The sequence below is a fragment of the Ooceraea biroi genome, chromosome 5, assembly GCF_003672135.1.
Source record: "Ooceraea biroi isolate clonal line C1 chromosome 5, Obir_v5.4, whole genome shotgun sequence".
Lineage (NCBI taxonomy): Eukaryota > Metazoa > Arthropoda > Insecta > Hymenoptera > Formicidae > Ooceraea > Ooceraea biroi.
In genome coordinates this window covers 1,471,273-1,489,405 of record NC_039510.1, presented here as the reverse complement: position 1 = coordinate 1,489,405, position 18,133 = coordinate 1,471,273, and the positions used below count along the sequence as shown (strand labels likewise).

Sequence of the window (18,133 nt, the reverse complement as noted above, 5' to 3'; positions counted from 1 at the left end):
AAGAGAGGAGAGAAAGAAGGGAAGACCAAAGACAATTTTTCTCTCTCAACGCTTACATCGGTTGTTACAATGAAACATGGACAGATTGAGGCAGCCGCGGCAATGAGGACGGAAATTTCAACTTAATCGCGAGCGCATTCACATGACTTAGCGATCCTCGCGAGTCATCTCGAGAAGCTGTATTCCGCGCGCGAACAATGTCCATCTCGGCGCGTTTAATCAATCGCGAGGAGAGAACCCGATCGTTATATCGCATCGTGCACAGAGAGATGGAGCGAGCGAGAGAGAGTGAGAGCGAGAGAAAGAGACACGAATCGCCGGCGAGACTAAGGAAGTGGGAACGGAGCGCCGGACCAAGGGCTGAAAGCTTCGATGAAGCCATCGCCGAGAAGCGTCGCGGGGACAATGGAGCAATCAATAGGGTAATGTGAGGACACTTTATCGAATTATCGATGCGGTCGACACTGGCGTACCTACGGTCAATGGACACGGGTACCCTGCTTTTCGAGCGAACCCTTACTCGCTTCGTCGTCGCCCCCTCTCTGTCTCTCTCTCCTCTCTTTCTCCGTCTCTCTTTCTCTCTGTCCCGGCCGATCTGTCTCTGTCTTTCTCTCTCTCTCTCTACCTCGATCCCTCCGGTCACCCCGTGGACCTCTCTTTGCCGCTTTCAATCTGTCTATCCGCGTCTCTTTCTCGCAGGTTCCCGTCAATGTTCGGCGACTGATAGAGCTGGAGCATCCGCGCTGTAACAAGCTCAGTCGCCCTTGACACTTTGGGCCGTTAATGTCCGAGTGGCACGCGATAAATCCGGCCCCCGCGAACGAGAGACGTATTTCCATCTTATCCGCAGAGTGCCTATCCCGGGAGTGTCCTTCGGATGCGGGAACGAGTGCCACCACCGCGTATGTCATCTCTCGCACTCGCTCGAGGATACTGGTTTGTACGCTCGTCTCATTCCTGCACATTGTAGCCCTACCAATCGCACGCGACCCTCACGATCACGTTAAACACGCTGTGAAATGTTTGTCTCCCTTTCCCTTCTCTCTTTCTCACCCTTTTTGTGTGAAGAAGGTAATCGATATGCATCTGTTGCATACGATGCAGGTAGAGTAATAAATCGATCGATCGAGCGATCCATGAAAACTCTCCCTTCCACGTGACTCACCGCTTCTGCGTCTTAACGCGCTCGTTCACGGTGCAAAAAAGCCTCTCGCATCCCCGATACATAAATCTCTGCTCGTCCGATCGATCGGAAAATCCGTAACGCGGCTAGAAAATCCGGTCGTGAGTGGGTTTCGCGTGCCCGAGCGGACGGTTTAACAGGGACGACGGTGGGCCGATATTTTTACGCGCTCGGACTCGGACTCACATATTTCATGTCAGTTTGAGACCGGGATTTTTCCTGCGCGTCTTTGTATATCGAATATCGCCGTGCGTGTGCACACGCGCGTACATGAACGCGCTTGTAATTGCCGCGGGAACGGTCTTGGACAGTGCCCTTATCTGCTCCCCAGCGGCGCGGGGGGCGAGTCGTGGTCGTGGTCGCGGTCGCGTCGCGTCGCCCTGGCGTCGTCGTCGTCATCGTCGTATCGTGTCGGCCTCGCGAGTAGCACCCGGCCGCGATTGACCGCGCGCTCGCGCACGATATCGCACGAATGAGTTATGATCCCCATTCGTGGATTTGCATACCGATTCATTATGCGCCGGTGGAACTCAAAATTGGAACGCGACGTGGCGCAACAGATCGCGCGCGCTGCATGGGACGTCGAAGGAGGGCGGCAGTAGAGACGATAAATCAAAGGCCTCCTGCCCCGCGTGTCCCCTCGCCCCTTCTGCTGTCCCCCCGCTTAGGCTCCTACCCTTTTCGCGAGGCGCATGCAAATGCTCACACTCGCCTTAATGGCGAGACGACGCGAACGGTCCCAAGGAAAGAAAGAAAGAAAGAAAGAAAGAAAGGAAAAAAGAAAACGTCCATCAGGAGGAGATAAAGGAGGAGGAGAAACTTTTCGCACGCGCTCAATTCTGGGCTGTTGGTTCGCGGCGAAGCTGCACGAATCGTGCGCGACGAAGGCCGTACGCACAGATGTACTAAATCGCGCGCAAACAAATCACTTTGGCACGATCGACGTGCGCAAACACAGTTGTGCAATGCTGCGGCGTTGAGTAATTCGATTTATGTAACGGTAGCGCGACTATTGTCGGCGCGCGTTGTCCCGCGACACCAACTCGCCGAGGAACTCATATGCCGATTCGTTAGGGTGTTGTCGCCGTCTCCGTCTTTTGATTAAAGTATTCACGTCGCGGAACTACCATCTATCTTAAGAAAGTCGCATACGCGTTGCGCTCTCCACGGAATAATCTCGAAAACGTAAAGGTTGTCAAGAGATAGAAGCTCCCTTTAACTGTCACTTGATTGCTGTAACAACAATTTTGCTCGTTTCTCAGCATTTACCTCGCGAGATCCTCTCTCGTGAGCTCTTCGGCTGAAAGAGGAAAGAGAGAATGAAGAAAAAGAGTAACGGCGACGAGGAGAGAGAAGCGGCTTCGAAAGACGGATGAACGGATTGTCTGAGATAAGAGGAGATGACAGGTGAGGTACGTGGGCGGAGGCGGGACAGATAGGCCGATCTGGGTATACATGATACTGCCCACGTTGATATCCTTACAGCTATATCATCTCTCTTTCCCCTTTAATTCTTCAATATCAGTACGCTCGCATAATTTATTTAATCCCGCCGGAGCGCCAACAACCTGCGCGGGACACAAAGTACGCAACCACTTGCGTCTTCCTTCGAGCTATCTTTTACTCGTGCTTGCATGGTTTATAATTTATAATTTGTACAAGTTTGTTCATGATCCAATTTGTGAAACTGGCACGAGAGTTTTGTTGATCAATGAACGGTATCATTTTCTGAAAGAAATGAATCGATCGGACAAAATGTTCCCGGTCACCTCATCATTCTCCCGTATCCAATGTGAAACCTTGCGTCCGCTTTATGGGAAACGCGCAGACCAGGTCGATAAGTGTCGTCGATAAGTGCTCGCGCCGTCCACGAACAATCCGTCGTCCTAGCCCTTTCATCCCCCGAGGGTGGTAACGTGGCAAGGGCAGGCGAGAGAGAAAGAGAGATAGAAACTATCGCTCGACTGTATTAAAGCGCGCGTATCCGCGGCTTAAACAGCAACGGCAGCAGCATCAGCAGCAGCACCGGGAGTAGCAGAAGCAGCAGCAACGGACACCCCTCCATGACTGCAGGCTGTTTCTCCTTTCGTCTCTTCTCTCGCGCGGTGCTCGCTCTCTTCTCTTACCTCCTCCTCGTCCTCCTCTTCCTCCTCCTCCTCGACAGTGGTTAAGTCCCACAGCTCCCTCTTTTCTCCCTGTTCCTCTCTCTCTTGGCCGGTCCTCCGCATCTCTTTCACTCTACCCCGTCCTGATCTCTCACCGTCACTGTCTCTCGCTCTCCCCCGTCGACCGTCTCTCCCGCGAGTCTCTTTAGTTTTGTGCGCTACCTGCCTGCCTTGTGGCTCGCTCGTATCGTATCGTATGTAAGTGAAGCGAGGTGCCGTGCCGTGCCATGGCGGGGACGAGGCGAGGCTGAAGCCTCGGAGACGACGGGTTACCTGTGTGCGGCACGGCATGGCGTTGTCTCCTCGCGTGTAGGCACACGGCCCTCTCACACGTGCTCACGCACGTACGCACACCGCGCGACGTAACGGGGAACACGAGGGCGCTCGCGCGACGGAGATGCCGGGCACCGAGTGTGCGTGCAAACAGGGGGTAAGAGGGGTCCGACCGACGTACACCAGGCCCAGCATCCGACGCATACAGGTGCGTAAACGCGTTGAGAAAGAGAACAAGAGATAGAAAGAGAAAGAGTTCTCCCGATTCCACTCTCGCGGATCGCGAGGCTGTGGCTGCGAGAGTGTAGATATGCACAAGAGAGAGAGAGAGAGAGACAGAGGGAGACGAGAAAGACAGGTTGGAAAAGAAAGAGAGGGAAAGAGAGAGAGAGAGAGAGAGATCGCGAGCATGTGTGTGGGTCTGGTAACCGCTGGTGTGATTGTGTGCCGGTGCACACAAGAGCGTGGGCTCCCCTCCCGCCGGAGCCACACTCCACCTCCTCCTACCTCTCGGTCTCTACCTCCTTCTTCTACCTGCCGGCCCGGCCGACACACATGTGTATGTGTACCTTGGTCTTCAGTGTAAGATCTGAACCAGCGGAGAACGCACGCTATTGTTATATCATTATCATTGTCATCGTACGTACGTTCGCGCGTCCGTACCCGCCGCCCGGTGTGCCGTGAACATTTCGCCGTGGACACTCGATGTGAGGGTACGAGGGACACCGAGATCGAAAATCGTCCCAATCGCGGGTGCAAATCGGTCGGTCGGTCGGTCGGTCGTTCACGCGTGCGGCACATATACCGGTACCGCGGTGCAAACGAGCGGGCACGGTAATCGAAAGAAAGCGCGTACGAAGGCGAGGGCGATCCTCTCGCACTGCCCTTCGCGCGACCGGCACGCCGGATCTCCGTAGGGCCCCAAGCGATGATGGGGTGGTGCGCATTGGTACCGCGGCGCCTCTGACAGCACACGGTGCGCAACACGTGGGAAATCGCGTTCATCGATCCCGGTTAGTCGTCGACGTAGATCGTATCTGGATCGAACATCTCGCCGAGTGGGACTGGTTGGATTGCACGAGAAGACCACAGATCCGTTCTCAGTAAAGTGAAATCGTCGAGGAAGATTTACAGATCGATTCGTTGCATAGAGCTTGATACGACGATTTAAAGTGTCCGTCATCGATCGTCATCGACGTTGATCCCTTAAATTGGAGTTGGGAAAGAGTGGCTTTTAATCGACGGTGCTCATAATCAATCAGGAAGGTGTAGATCAGGATCACGAGGACTCGATGACGGGGAGGAAGCGAAGGAGACTCCGAATCCCAACGGACGAGAAGGGCAGGCTAGGTCGAAGGGAGGCTACGGAGGACGCCTAATTAAAGCGATTAGACTTTGGGGTTAATTGTTCTGGAACGCCAAACTCTTACATGATTCCACGTCGAGGCAACGCCACTGCCACGATCGCCGTGCTTGTTATCGTCGTATCATCCCTTGGCAGGACTGAAAGGGCGAACGGGCCAATTTGACAAGGCTCGAGTCATCGCTTGCTCAAGGTCTCGACAAGCTCGTTTGACCGCAAACGGGACGTCGGCCTTTAGTGTCTACCCGAAAATCTTGGTGCTAACTATCCATTTTGTAATGCCGTTATAATTTCAATTGTCAAGAGTATTTTCTATCTCTGTGAAGAATGCATCTGTTCTCTCTTCAGGCCCTCTCTTATTTTCTTCCTCGATGGTGATTGCGTCTGATCGATCTTTTCGATCCAATTCTCATTTTCCTGTTCACTTTTCTTTCCTCTTCTATATCCTGCAGTGTGATCAGGTTGGATCGTTTCGCAAGCATCTCGCTTGATAATACCGTGCCGGTTTCTATGATGCAAACAACGGGGACCACGACTCGACGTATTGCGTGATCGATATGATCTCGACAATTGCTCAATTAGTTTTTTAAACGTGTATATATATGTATAGTGCACCGTGAAAGATTTATCCGGGTTTCTTCTCTGTGAACGCGCGTGATTAGTGCGAGGTATCTCTCCTTCTTGTCTTCAGATCATCGAGCGAAAGCGTGGACCGTTTGAGTGTGGGTGAAAACAGCTTGACGACAGTGCGCGAGCTTAAGCCTCACGAGGTGTCAGGTGCCAACCGGGAAGAAGCCACAAGCTGGTGCTGATTCCGTCAAGAATCGATGATGCGAACGAGCGATCGCGATGACGAGTGATCCGCACGGCATGACGTTTCGTTCTTACGGAAGAAGCTAGTCGAAACTGACGGTAAGTCTCGAACATCCTGCGCGGTCTAGTGGAAAACATCCTTAAATACTCTGAACAACTAACGACGTCGTAGAGTCTCGCAATATCGAGATAATTCGATATTACGTGACGCTTATCTGGTGACGCAGACAATCGGTATTCCTCCGCAGGCATTTCGCGTGAAAAATTCATTTCTTTGATATAATTACAGCCTACGTAATCACATATATTGCAGTTTGACTTTTTTGACTATTACGCGATTTCGTACGCGAGTGGTAATTCCATGTCCTTGCCGCATCACGTGCTACCGTGTCCCATCGAAGATGCATCGCGCGCTGGTAGGTAGACCGGCTTGAACGTTATGGTAGACATGGTAGACACGGGGAATTAATCTTTCATGGACGTTAATAGCAATCAATTCTCAGCTTGTTACATCGGGAACGCTTACCACAACTCGTGTGAGCCGCGCAAGCGATTAGAGGAGGCGCGCGGCGTGAAAAAAATGTCAATTAGAGAGAGCAATCCGCATGAGATCCAGCGACGTCTCGGGGCTCGGCGCGCGCGAGTCGTGAGCGGATTCCCAGGCCGGAGCGGAACGATAAATCCTTCGATTGTCGAACGATAATCGTTCGGCGGCCGCGCTCCAGTAAGAAAGAAAGAGAGAAGAGAGAAAGCAATGAGAACCCGAACATTGTCCAACAACGATTATCACGCGCACGTGATCGCGGCGCGTCCCGCTTGATTCCCGCCGCCGGTTCGCAAGTAGCGCAAAAATCGCTCGCTCGCTCTCAACTCGATCACGTTCGCGGCGTAACACGTTCCCGCATCGAATGATCGGCCGATTCGCGGGTGCATCGTCGATTCGTCGAAACTCGCGCATTAGTGGAGCAATCGGCTCCGGAACGCGCCGCGCCGGCCGCGGCGGAATGTTGCGCAAAACGCGCGAGCGTCTCTCGTTTTGGTAGCATGTCGCTCCTAATGGGACGCGGCGCGATACGCCGCCTATTTTAATTGCACTCGTAAGAAAAGCCAAATGGCCACGGGACCACGTAAGGAACAATCGTCAATGAGACGATGCCCGGTATTATTCGGTACGTTTCGCGCGAGAGAGCGGTCGACTTTCTTAAACCAGCGTCGATGCAAACGGAAGCAAGAAACCAGCAACATTTGCGCTCGGAATGACATTCCCCGAAAGATAAATTCTGTCGGTGCAAATGTCCAGATGACAACGCGAAAGATCCAAGTGTCTCCTACAACATCCTTCATCGCTGCAACATCCTTCCTAGAAGCTTTTATTAATCTCGGCCTATTGCGATCGCGTATCGCTCGCGCGCGAAACGTTATCTTGCCCGATAACGATCTGAAAGTATGAGACGGTGCATGACGTCCGTTTCGAGCGGACAAATCGCCAGGAGTCATAGGATCTCGCCGGTTGAGCGGTGTTCGATGTGAGAAAACGTGTGTCCCGCCACCGCGTGATTACATTTTACGATACTGACGCAAGAAATTATTAATCAAAGCACTTAATTACACGTTCCTAATGCAACGAGGAATTTCACGTAAAGCTAACGGTCATCACCGGCAGCAGCAGCAGCCGTTGCCGCCGTTTGTGGGCTCCCATGCGGATTATTACCTTTCATTACACACTTGGATACTCCGGATATACAATGCAGCATCGAGTTATTAAGACAGTCCCGTATCGTGGCGTTTGCAGCAGCAGCGAGATTGAGATGTCGGAGGATGAGCCGATGTGGCACGGACTCTGCCACTTTACGCGGATTGCCTCCTCGCAGTCATCCTCGACGCATAATACTCTGCCTCTTCCGTTCCTTTGTCTCGCTACTTATATTTCCAATGCATACACGGTGATACATATCTCATTCGGTCGCAGTATCTCATTCTGCGACACCTGCCGAAGAGCCTCGCGCGAAGAATCTCTCCGGTAGCGCGTTGCACACCTCTCGCGAAGTCACGTTCTCTTGCACGGTGGTTGATAGTGCACGCTTTTAGTGGCCATATTTTTGACTTTAAAAAGAGCACCTGTCGGCAATGATTTGGGTGCGGCACGAAGCGCCGCTTTTATAGTACGCACGGGAGGAGACAGTCCAATTAAGGGCACATTTGTATACTTAAGTGCAACGATATCGGCACATAAATCGAGCCAGCCTCGACGATTTATGGCGTCCTGCCGAATCTCGTAAAACATGTACCGCGGCGCGAGATACGCATGCGGGGAAGCCGGCATTCCGTTCCTAAAATTCTCAATGAACGCAGGAGAAGTGGAAGATACGCGTGTAACGTGCAACATATCCCTTATGATAATATGTATAAACCTATCATTTATATACGTTATTTAAAAAAACATCATCTGAGAGCAACCACAGTATTAAAAATATTTCATATCGGAGCAGTCGTTACACTGAATGATAAAATCGAACGATAAAATACCTCGTGTGCATCGAATTAAATTCTTAAGTCGCATAATAATTAATTTCTTTCTTAGAAAAGACAAGTGGCTTTCTCCTCTATGTCGATCGTCAATTCTTCCGCGGCGAGTATACTTGCGACAAAACTAAGTAAGGGAACATAAAGTCTCTCTTCTAAATGTCGCCAAAAGTTGCCAAGGAAACGTCTGTCGAGCACGCAATGTCGCAACCAAAGCCAAAACCTCCCCTAAAGAGGCATGCGATGTTAAACCAACCCTTTACGCGCTACATCACAAAGGAGAGCGAGCCGTTGTGGGCCAACCCTTGCAAGATGACTCTTCCGGCAGCCTCCTCTTGCCCCCTCGTTCTTCCGCGTGCAGGATGTGCACGCGCGGCCGGGGCAGATAGGGCCGGTGCGTCTCTCTTGTCGTAAATCTTGTTCGCTTGTTTCTCACGTGCTCCGCAACGATCGGCAGTTGAGTTACGTACGCCGGTGTTCCCTGACGCGCTTATGGCCGTTTCACAGTGTTAGGAGCTCGTAAATGTACAAAATGAAATCCTTTAAAGCGCGGCATATTCATTTTGCGCGCGGCAATTTGCATGTAAATCCACCGCGCCCGGACATAAAGACCCGATAAAGGGATGTCGTAATTTTCCGCATCGCAGGAACGCCGACACTTCCCGTGCACCGATTGAGTCGGAGAGATCGCGAAAAGCGCGTTTCTCATGACGCCGATTGAGATATTATGCACATTGCACTCATGTGTTTTGCTAACCAAACGCTTCACTTCACTTTTACGATAACTCTTAATCGTTAAACGTTAAACAATCGATACGCGCACGATTCGTCGTAACGAGATCCGTCCCTTCTTTTCCGATCACGCGTTCTCCATCGCGTGTCTTCTATCGCGTATTTGAATACGCATGCACTGCGTTCCCGTTCTCGCCGCGTGCATCTCGTTCGGTCCAGCGAGACGCGTGCGATCGCTTTTGGCATCGAGCGACTGGTGCCACGCGAATTTTTACGAAACAGGTGATTTTGCCCATATATACGCAGTGTTGCGAGCACAATGCGAGCGCTCGTACTCGCGCGATCCGTCTTCGTAGTCGATCCTGCTCGCCTTGGCATGGAAAATGCGCGTGCGTGTCCTAATAGAGTCCTTTGTTCAAAACCGAGCTCGATTGTTACGCGGCCGGTTTATTCAGAGTGGAACAATGTCCAGTCGGCCGGATAGCAGTTTGTCTCTCGAAACGCGGGTATGCGCGATCTTATCTGCCGGAGAACCCCGAGCGAAATGCAAATTGAAGTTTCCCCGCATAATTGGTCCTCTTTAAGTGAACACCTATCTGCGAATCGCGCGTGGACAAGCGAATTAAGTCTACCATCATTTTTATCGGATACTGACGTGAAATATAAATATTGAAACGCTTAATGATCGCAATGCCATTCTCGGTGGTGCGCGCGACAAGCCGATTATCTCGTTTCCATCGCGTGTCTCGTTGCCATTTAGACGGCGAGCACAAAACTGATGTCCGCGCGCCGTTTCAGACAGTCGCAATATTTTAGAATAATTGATAGATTCGCGTATATACCTCTCCCTAATGCCGCGTTCGAGTCGCTTCAACTGATTGAGATTTAAAATTTGCATCGTGGCACGATTTGCATCGCGGAAGACGTATGCAACAGTGTCGGGTATTATCGAAATCCGATCATTATGCAGGCAGATTTCGATCTTGGTAGTCGTGCATGCGCGCATGTTCATCATTTACACTTAGCGAAGTAATTCGCGGCGAAGTTACCTGACCCGTTCGCCCACCTGAACTCGTCGGAAATCCCTTCCATTCCGTGAAATAAATATAAAAGATCAAAGCGATTCAGACTTAACGTTCACGGGTTCGACCCATAAACGAGCCGGCTAATGCCGGCCGAGAAATAAAGTGAGGCGGGTATACTCTTCCCGCATCTCGCCGCGACGGTTCTCGTATTATGGTCCAAGAGACAACACGCCCACTCTCGGCAATCACTGGAGAACGGCAATCCCAGCTCTCCCGTAATGTCCAGCGTTCAGATTCACTATCGAGATTAGTCGGAGATTAATTAGAACCGAGACTCACCGGATGCGCGTTCGTCCGACTGAAAGAGGAGTATCCGCTTCTTGATCATTTCAAGTCCTGTCAACAGAAATTTCGAATCTCCGTTAATTTGCGGTATACATCTCGCTTACGTACATGCAAGTTGCACGTGCCATTTGATCTGCAAGACGTAACAGCGATGCCGTGGTATCTCACTGAGCAGAAGTGATTTCGCGTGAACCTCCGCGAAAAACGCGCGTCCTCCAGTTTGTCGAACCTCTTCACCCTCCACCCTCTTCACCCTCGACCAAAATTTCCGTCTAACTTGACACGTCTACCTGCGCGCGGAGCGTTACCTGCAGCTGCTTGCGCTATCGATGAAACGGTCATTGACCCGACAGCGGACAGGTACCCTCTCGGCCCTAACGAGTCCCTGCTCCTCCTCGGACCCCAGAAAATGTCAACGAGAGCGCTGTCGTAGCGTCAACAGTGCCGATCGGACCGGAGCGGTCATTCGCGCTCGCGCGCCGGTTCTCCACAAGGTACCCCACTCGATCCTCTCGCCCTCCCGCCTCTCTATCCCGGCCCTCCTCGTTCCGTTTTGCTCTTTGCCGAGGTGGCACGGTCCTTTATAGCGGCGATCTGGCCCCTGGAATCCCAAGGCATTTATCGGTGGAGTTAATACAGGTGAACGAGAGAGAGACCGCGAACGGTCCGTCGTAGTCGCCGTTGTCGTAACAAAACAGGCTCCTCTCCTCTTTCATCCTCCGTCTTTCTCTCTTTCTTTCTTCCTCTCTCTTTCTCTTGCGTCTTTTGCTCGTTCTCTATCTATCTTCCTTCGTGCGGACGGACACTCGGTGTTCCCTCGGTGTTCGGCGAAACACGACGGTTTCTCGACGAAGAGAGGTGACTCCCGATGGGTGGGAGGTCGGTATCATTGAAAGGGATGAGGGAGCGGGGAGGAAAAAGAGCAAGAGCAAGAACAAGAGAGAGAAAGAGAGAGAGAGAGAGAGAGAGAGAAAGAGAGTGAGAGGACCGGAGGAAAAAGGCAGGGCGGCGGTGGGCCTAATTAGTCAGGGATATATCTGGAATCTCATGGAGGCTGAGTTTTGTAGGCCTCCTTCAGTTTTATGTACGCAGGCGGATTTCTCTCGTGGATTAGCATACAAATCGATTTAAACTCGAGATAAATAGCCACTCACGGGCTCCTCACACGGAGCCGACTTCGGGCATTATCTTGTCCACCGCCGAGATTAACGCTTAATGCTTTATACTTTACAGCCGAGGAGCCTCCCCGCGCTGCCTCCTGCGGGTACCACTATATATACTTAAGTACGTACCTGCGTTTTGTCGTGACACCGTCGAGTGGCTCTTCATCTCTCTCTCTCTCTCTCTCTCTTTCTCTTTTTCTCTTTCTCCCTATCTTTCTCTTTCCCTTTCTCTTGCTCTCTTACCTTCTCTGCCTCCCGTCCACTCGTAGTGTCCGCCTCGCGCGCTCCGCGCCTCCAGTGTTCCTTCGTTACTCCCAGCTGGCCGATCGGACAAACTCGTTTCCGATTAATCGAAACGCCGGGTCATCGCTCGAGCAATAACGGCCCGCCAATGTGGCGGATCGTTTACACTTTACACCCCCGATGAATTTCACGGGAGTGAACCTGTAACACCGTGTGCGCTGCGCTCTTCACGCAGCGCGCTGATGGCATCGCAGCGTTGACGCCGATGAAATCGACTCTCCGAGGCACACCATTATCGTGTTACACGAGCTCGCGCGCCTTGTATCCGGTCACATTATTTTCTCTAGTACAGGCATACGCGTACAGCGATCTCTCATCGCGCTCATCTAATTAATACCGAGAGGGAAGAGGGAATCGCTTCTCGCATGGCGAATAAAATTCAAAGTCGCGCTTCTCCTCGATGGCGAACTCCTCCGCGGAGAACACTTGCTGGCGCTTTCCTGAAAAGCGTGAATGTAAATTATACATTCGTTAGCATTTTATGACAGTTTTACGCTCGCCCGCGCGGCGTTACCGCTCCTAATCGTTGCAGCGCGCTAATGGTTACGTTAGCGTTTTATGCCCGGCACTCGCGCGCGATTACCGCATCCTTTCGCTCAGAGAGAGAGAGAGAGAGAGAGAGAGAAAGCGGAAACGCAATGCTAACGTTCCGTTCGAACCGGGACCAACATTAATATCAGACGCGCTCATAATAATCAGGTATAACGTGATTTTGGGAGACAACGGCATACCACTTACGTCATTGTGTTCATCTCATGGAGAGTTTATTACCAGTCGGCCGAAATCACGTCGATTTTATGATTACGTTAAAACGTTCGATTTATGTGACTGGCCTTGGGTGACGATGAATTATTCGTCGGGCACAATACGAGCGCGCGATGCCGTTGACTCCGAATCGAGGATCGAGGTGGAACGACGGGTTCTCGACGCCGCATCCGATTTCACCGGGATGCACGAGGTTCAAGGCGTGTTTTAGCGGAATATCTCGATTATTCATGACGATCCAAGGTTCCTGGGAACAGCGAGCGTCATTCGAATAGTCATTAATGAGCCGCGGGCGCACACGTGGAGAGAATACGGGAATCGAATCTCCCATGAGATTAGCCGTATCGTCGAGAGAGCGCTGCTCGTTATACCCTACTCTTTTATACTAATTTATACCGTTATACCTCCCTTTGCCCCCTTAGACTCCTACGGAACTTGTATTTTTTAATTGGCTGTTGCGCAAACGACTATAAACCGATTCTCTTCGATCAGTGCGTAGGTCCACGCGCGCGTATACGTCCGATCGTAAATTTTCTTGTGAAATTCATCGAAACGTCCATCATACGCGCGAGCGAATTCGCTGTCTGCTCGATTAGATCGAGCCTCGTCTCGTTTCCATTCCCGCGATCGCTATCTCTACTATCTTTTTGACATCCGGTTGCGCTTTATCGATACAACTTTATTGTGAGGCGAGCGTGCGTCCGCGTCGTGCACTCGAGAGCCGATGTGCTCTTAAAACCGTTGTTGTGTTCACCGAGAAAAAGCAGGCCGACATTAAGCGAGGTACGCCGGGGGGACCGGCCGACTCTCTCCCTTCTTGTCGCGGCAATTATCATAATTTACTCAATTAAGAACAATTATCGGAAACTGCAAATCGCTCGACGGCTGTTCGATGATGATATCGCGCCATCATGCTTATCCGCCGTAACGGGGAGGGACGCTATTAAGCAGTTATCACTCCAACTACGTATGTACTTAACAGAAGGGACTTTTCCGACATCAGACAGAGGCACCGACACTTGGCGTCGCGTTTGCTACGTCCGTTGTTTGTTCACTCCGCCGATCCGTTATCTCTAACAAGGTTACACTCGGCACGATAGAACCGAGTTTCTCCCTCTGTCTTTCTTGCTCCCCGTTCGTTAGTGTGTAACGTTCAATTAGCGATTACTTTGTTCGCCGGAATTATCTGCGTCTCGCGTGTCCCGATGAAATCGTTAACGGCCGACTTTTAAGACACGCGGCCGGATCGCGGCACGATTGGCCCGACACGCGATCGCGAATAATTGACCGCGCGCGTAATAAGGACGGTGCCGCGTGTTTCGGCATGTTGTACCATACGAGTACCATAAGGAGTGCGTAATATTATACAAAGGTGTCTACTAGCGCGGCTCTCAATCGCCGGGACTGGGATAATAATGTCAGCGTGCTACGCGTCCCCAATCGCGCATCTTCGTGAAGCGCGCGAGGCAGCCGGAAAGAGAGGCGCAAGTGGGCCACACTTGAAACGGATGAGCAGGTGAACGGGCGTAAATCAGGGTAGACTTAAGTCACGGCACGGAAAGGGAGAGGACGGGGGCCGAGAGGCGAGAGGGAGAGCTGCGGGGAGGGGAATGGACGGAAGATGAAGAGGGACACTCTTCGCGACGGAGGCGCGCTGAAAAGAGCGAGAACCCGAACGGAGAGAAAAAGACGGACAGAAGCGGAGCGGTTCTTGCACGGAGGGGGCAGCGAGATTGGAAGAGCGTCCGATGCCGGATCGAGACCAGCTGCTGTCACCGACCTGCCTGGTAGACAGCCAGATTATTGCACGAAGCCTTCATGGACCACGGATGCGCGCGGGCCGACCCTGTCTCTCTTTTTCCCCTTTTTTTTCTCGCTCCGCTATCCGCCTGCAATGATACAGTGGTGGATCTTGAATGGAATGAACACCATTCTTCGATTCTTAAGAACGTCCTAGATTTCGTAGTGGAGAGCGTGATTAATAATTAGACGAGACGAAGCGCGCGTTTGCCTGTCCACGATTACATTTCGCAAACGTTTGGAACCAAGGCGATTGTAGGTACGTACATCGCTTCGTGATCGCGAATCTCGTTGCGTTGGAAGCCGATGAAATAAACGTCGCACCGTTAATAAACTGCCGGGAACGTTAAAGCCGAGGCCGAATCGGTAAGCGTGCGCTTGCGATCTGCCGCGATTGGCGATCGGATTTGCCGATCTTCGCGTCGCCGTCGAGCGTAGCAGAGTCATTCGTACTGCAGGGATGGTCACTTTCATTGAGAGAGTCGAGTGGGATCGAAGGTGGTGCCGGATCGGCAGAAACCGTCACGCGTCCAATAAATCTTTCCGCGTACGTTCTCCAGCCGTAATGCGCTCCAGCGCGAAGAGTTATGCGGGATTGATAAGACGCGGCACAAAAGTGTGATTTACGACATCGTTCACACGCGGCGTAATTGACTATAAATGAAATTGTAAAAGAGAGAGAGACTGCCGGTGTGTCAGTCCGCCTGAGAGTCGATACTACTCTCCGGCCGAGCGTCATTACGAAATTTCGCGCGCGCTTTTATCGGCCCGTAATTCAGCGGGGAACATTTTCCGCGACAGCCGCGTGAAATACTCCATGTCCGATTACGCGTATTACGCGTGGAACTGGATCGTGATAGCACGACGATGTATATGCAAATTGCATGCATCCACGCACCTGATTTTCCTGGTTTCGTTTCGACTGCGAGATCCGCGTTACGAACGCGCGGCCCTTTCGCGTCACGAAAGTGGTTTAATCTGGGCGATTCCCGCGTGAGAACCCGCTCGTGTCGAGCATGGATAACCGCGCGACACCATGAGATCAGTGCTGCTAGGCGGCAAGGTGTTGAAGCTAAAGGGCTCGTATTTTTGTCGCGGCTCGTCGTAGTCGGCGCGGCCGAGAGCCCCTTTTCGGCCACGGTGGCGATAAATCCGTATCTTTATGAAACGCCGTCGGACGTTGCTGCCTATAGTGGCTTCTTTTGTTCGGCTAAATGTTCCGTAGCTCCGGGCCGGCTGTTCTCGATCTCTCTTTCGCCGCCATCCGTCGGCCCGGCGTGCCTTCTATCGCCTTTTCTTGCATAGGCATTGTATTTGGGCCGCGCAATCTCTCCGACGCTCGTATCGACCTTTTTCTCTCTCTTCCTCGCGCTGCGCCAAAATTAGAATCAACCTTTTTCGCCGTGTATGTCATTTTTTATTAAAACATACGTACCTACATCCGTCTCTTGAGATGACGATCTCAGTGTGCTTCCTCGTAATTAATGCAAATAAAATGTAACATAACGGGCGATCCTGTCTCGTCGGAGTCGCAGGGTGTCAGTACGAGGGTTAATATTTGGAGAAAGTGTATAACTTATGCGGAGCCTCGAGAAATCGCCTCGCGCGTCCGCGGTGGGTTCCCAGGAGCGATTTTACGACCGCGGATTAAGAGTCGCGAGTAAAGTCGATTCAACGATGCAATTAAGAATATTTACGCGTTATTAATTTATTTCCCGGTGAAAGCGAGCAATGTGCAAAACAGGCCGGTCGCGTTAATCGAATTACCTTACCGATCTTAACTTGTCGCTCTTGCTGAACATTCATTAAAGTCGGCGTGCATGCACCGGGACACGAAGATCACGGTGATTTTGAGCGAACACCACGTTTGCAGGAATCTAACCCTTTGTGGGAACTGTTACCCGGCGCCCTCGCATATTTCGTGTATCCGTGTAAAATTGCGGACGATCCAATCTTATCGCATCGAGCGGCCTCGAGAGAGTCGGGCCGGATCCCATATAAATTATCGCCACGAATTTCGAGACACTCCAAGCCTTCACCCCATTAACCCCTTTTCTCATCGTCCTCTCCTCTTCCTCTCTTATTCCACTGCAGTTCCTCCGACACTCAGGCAGGAATTTACACCGCATTACACGATCATTGTCGCGCGAAGACAACGGACGAGCGGCTTCTAATCAAAGAATGGCGGTAATCACCGAAAATAATGTCCTCCGCATCTCATAGGCCTTTAGAGCCCACGTGCACAGCCGTGCCGGACCTGAGCAAACGATGGGCAATAAATTGTTGGCACCTACGCGAGCGTCGTGTTCGTCTCTCTGGTTCTCGCTGGTACCGCGCTGTGCCGAGATTTTCGCTTGGCGACCGCAGTGTCTCGTTGGCCGATCACCGATTCGAGACGCCTTAAAACGGTAACGAGGGACGGTTTGTCGTTAATACCTTTTTGCGCGGGGCACTTGGGACCGCTGTGACCGATGGGAATAGGTTTATGGCGGTTTAGACGCGCGGACGTGCACACATGCAGACGAATCGCGTCGACGACGTAACTCTCCTCGCTAATGGGAAGAGACTCGCAGACGATATTTTAAATAGGGCGAGGAAGGACACGAGACTTACTTCGATCGTGGCGGACGCAGCATCCTCGCCATGAGTCGCCATCAGTTCGAGTAAAAGCTGTTTTTCGGAGGATTCTTAAGCGTTAACGCTGAAGCGTGTAATGCAAGCGACGGACAATCGTACGACATAATGGATGCGTAACAGTAGCGTTTTTCGAGACGAGACTTGACGACATTGCGGCGTTATCCTCGTCGCTAAAGAAACTCGTGCGAAATATGAATATACAACGAATCGACATGGAAAAAGCAGCGTTTCAAACGCGATCAGCAAAAGACTTTCTGCAGGAATTTGTCGTATGCAGACTTGCATGTCGGACGCGGATAACGCAGCGCGGAATTATCCGTAACAATTAAATTTGAATCGACAGTTCACACGAAGCTGGTAATAAATATGTAACTGTCAACACGCTGCACTTACGCGTATTCCGGCGCGCGCGTTTCCGTCCAGACAATAACGGCCGGCAGACGTTTTCACGGTGATTGCGTGTCTCACTAACGCGCATTTATACAAAGTAAATGCCTCGGAACGATGTGCGATCTATGCATAGAGACAATATCTCTCAGTCGCATTCTTCAAATAAGACAGATGTGACGGCGAATACACCGTGAAAAAAGCGCGGAGCTACTTTGGACTTGTCGTCTGAGGCTCGTCACAAGCGCGTTACGTCATTGTCTGTCTAAAAAATAAGTGAAATTTAAGTATTAACCGACAACGTTGCATAAAATGACTCGAGAGAATAATTCACCGAGTATTGGTCACGCAATTGAATTATTTCACTTCTCGTGTTTTGCGTCCGATATCGAGAACTGACAATAATCGTCGAGCGGTCGTTCACGTTTTCGATTACGGCAAGAAACGCTGGCAATTATCCAAAGTCGTTGTCTGGAAAGGAAGGCAAATATTAGATCCCCCGTCGCATCGCCGCCACTCGAGGGACGCAATTATTGGATATTCGTAAAAAGAAAGAAAAAAAAAGAGACGAAAGAAGAAGCAAGACGGCGGCGGCGATGCGACCGATACCGTTAGCGCAGCCCGTAATAAAGTAAATAAAGAGTCCGACTGCGCGA

At 51.5% G+C, this 18,133-nt stretch overlaps 1 long non-coding RNA gene across 3 annotated transcripts in view; it reads left to right on the top strand.

Annotated features, from left to right (window-relative positions):
* Positions 1 to 762: 762 nt before the first annotated feature.
* Positions 763 to 18,133, top strand: part of LOC105279215 — an 85,884-nt gene continuing 68,513 nt past the window's right edge. For 2 of the 3 annotated variants that reach the window (XR_003406580.1, XR_002193268.2), the window contains exon 1: positions 4,280 to 5,896. This is a non-coding gene — a long non-coding RNA (uncharacterized LOC105279215). Of the gene's footprint in view, positions 937 to 4,279; positions 5,897 to 18,133 lie in introns of those variants that run through there. The other variant, XR_893896.3, reaches the window with a different exon arrangement.